The following is a 3,172-nucleotide window of genomic DNA, read 5'->3' on the forward strand; positions in this document are numbered from 1 at the left end:
AGCAGCACTCCTGGTGAACTTCCCTGTCCCCCCAAACACAGCAGAAGCAGGTGCTTTTTAAAACAGATAAATGCAGACTTTGATCCACCTCAGCAATGTAGATCTAGAAACTTTCTTCCCCACAAAGAGAGTCCTTCTAAAGAGCTGAAAGCACATCTATACTACTGTCTTAGTGGCCTGGCTCAGAGGTTGTCAATTTGTTTGGACTAGTGGGCATTTTGACTTTTGAAAAGGCTCAGTAGGTTCCAGCCACACCTCACTGTGGGGTGGGTGCCTTGGCATAATATAGAGTACAGTCGTAGCTGTTTCCTTCCACACCCATTCCAGACACCCTAATTTGTGGATAATTTGCGGATAGCAGCCTGCTGCCCGGAGCGCTGAAGCAGAGCGCCCCGCACTTCAGGCAGATATCCGCAAGCCTGGGGAGCCCGCGGGAGTTCCCGCAGGGCTCCCTAGGCTGCGGATAGCAGCCTGCGTTCTGGAGCGCGGGGCGCGCTGAAGCCGCGGCTGGGGGGGGGATAAATCCCCCCCCTTTATTTCCCCCTCAAAAAACTAGGTGCGTCCTATGGGCCGGTGCGTCCTATAGGGCGTAAAATCCGGTATTTTGAACTATTCCAGAAGTAAACCTATTCCCACATCCTTCCTCCTAATCCCCAGCCCCCCTCTTATCCCTATCACTCCTAATCCTGGATCTCCCTTCCTTTCATGATGCTCCTAGCTCCCAAACATAAAGTACAGCACACAAGGAAGAACAACCATTTATGCTCTCAGCGGGTAGAGAAAAGTTTGCATAAACTATTCTTAGTTTATTTTTTTCTGCAGTACTGTCAAGATAGATATAAAAATTGCCACCCAAGGGTTGATAAAATGTGCATATATTGATAAATAATGTAAGGCATGTGCATGCTTAAGAAAAATATCAACTACGTAGTCGAGTTGTGCATGTTGTAGCAAATGCATGTGAGTTGAAGGTTGCTTTATTAAACAGTGGAATTCTACATACATTTACACAAAAGTAAATCTCACTATCTTCAGTGGGGCTTACGCTCAAGAAACAGATTGCATCCTCGGACTTCTTACGGTATATAATGGCTTCTATTTAGCTCTGAGTTAAAGATGTACTTTAATGGAGGCAGTGAGAGATTTTACTTTCTTGGGCTCCATGATCACTGCATATGGTGACAGCAGCCACGAAATTAAAAGACGCCTGCTTCTTGGGAGAAAAGCAATGACAAACCTAGACAGCATCTTAAAAAGTAGAGACATCACCTTGTCAACAAAGGTCCGTATAGTAAAAGCTATGGTTTTCCCAGTAGTGATGTATGGAAGTGAGAGCTGGACCATAAAGAAGGTTGATCGCCAAAGAATTGATGCTTTTTAAATTATGGTGCTGGAGGAGACTCTTGAGAGTCCCATGGACTGCAAGAAGATCAAACCTATCCATTCTTAAGGAAATCAGCCCTGAGTGCTCACTGGAAGGACAGATCGTGAAGCTGAGGCTCCAATACTTTGCCCACCTCATGAGAAGAGAAGACTCCCTGGAAAAGACCCTGATGTTGGGAAAGATGGAGGGCACAAGGAGAAGGGGACGACAGAGGATGAGATGGTTGGACAGTGTTCTCGAAGCTACCAGCATGAGTATGACTAAACTGCGGGAGGCAGTGGAAGACAGAAGTGCCTGGTGTGCTCTGGTCCATGGGGTCACAAAGAGTCGGACACGACTAAACAACAACAACAAGTATGATATATGCAATCTGAGGTGGGGAAGAGGCAGCATAAATTTCACAGGTCATAACCTGGTTTCCATAATTAAGAGGCAATTTGCATAGTATGGAAATTAGATTGCCTTGATCCCTACCTGGCTGGGGAGAAGGGGATGGTAGTGGGGCTGCACCTAAGGAACGCCAGGTATCTGTTGCACCATTCTGGGGTCCGATGCTACTTGACCTCCACTTACCTCTTCCTTGCCTGGATGCTCCATAATCCCCAGACAGGGTGGCTGTGTGTCTGTCTGCTTGTGATGGCAGCCCTGCTCTGCTGAGGCACACCATCCTTCAGGCATCTCTCCCTGGGCTTGGCCTTGAGACAGCTGCACTGCTGAAAAACTTTGTTCTCTGGGCTCTAGTTTCCATGTAGGTTCCTGCTTGCCCCTTTTGGAGGGTTCCTGTAAAACGTCTACTGAGAATGCCAGGATGGAAAACGTAATAGTGGCAGTAGTTTGTGGTCTGTTTGAATGGACTCAGCAACTTTTTAAAACCACCTTTCTTTCCACCCTACCTCTCCAAATGGGAAATGAAGGAGGAAGAGAACAGAAATAGAAAATTTTAAAACTTCAGAGGGGCTCTCCCTTGGAGCTAGGCTGGGCTAGAACTAGAGAAGGCTCTCACGTGCTAGCAGCTGTTAAGTCAGATTTCCATGGGGTGAGTGGAAGCAGCAACCCTTTCAAAGATATCCCATCCCCTCCACTGTAATTACTGTGTTCCTAAATATTGAACACTCCATTTTTTTAATACAAGACAGCAAGGATCTCTCCTTGAGCTTTAGAGAATAGTGTGCAGATAGGCAAGTAGCCCATGGAGCACAAGGCTCAGAAAGCAGTTAGGCGGGTTTTTTCAAATAGTAAGAGAAAAGCTTCCAAGTCCAGGACATCACAAAGTTATAAACAACTCTTCCCCAAAGTAATCTTCACTTAACCATACCTAAAATCTCTATTTCCTCTTTGCCAACCCTGGCTGTTGCCGGATTTTTAGAAGAGCTGAACTTTGGAAGCTGAATTACAACAAACAGAATACGTGAATATATATTTTCATTTATTCAGTTTCAGGTCATACGGTGGTATATGGAAATCTGGTTTGAAAATACACAAAGTAAAAGACAACAACCAAGTTAAGTTACCACCACAGGATCATAGGAAGTTGTTTTATACAGAATCAAGACCACTGATTCACCTAACTTAGTACTGTCTATACTGATTGGCAGGGTCTGAGACAGTGTACGTTCCCAGCCCCCTACCTAGAGATGCCGGGGATTGAATCTGAAATCTCCTAAATGCAAAGCAGATGCTCTGCCACTGAGCTGTTGCCTCTCCCCCCCCCCCCCAATGTATTGTACTGCCATCAAATAGCTACAAAACAATTTGCAAAAAAATAAAAATAAAAAAAGGAATGCCGGG

Source organism: Podarcis tiliguerta, assembly GCF_965153285.1.
Source record: "Podarcis tiliguerta genome assembly, chromosome: 13".
In the NCBI taxonomy this organism is placed as follows: Eukaryota; Metazoa; Chordata; class Lepidosauria; order Squamata; family Lacertidae; genus Podarcis; species Podarcis tiliguerta.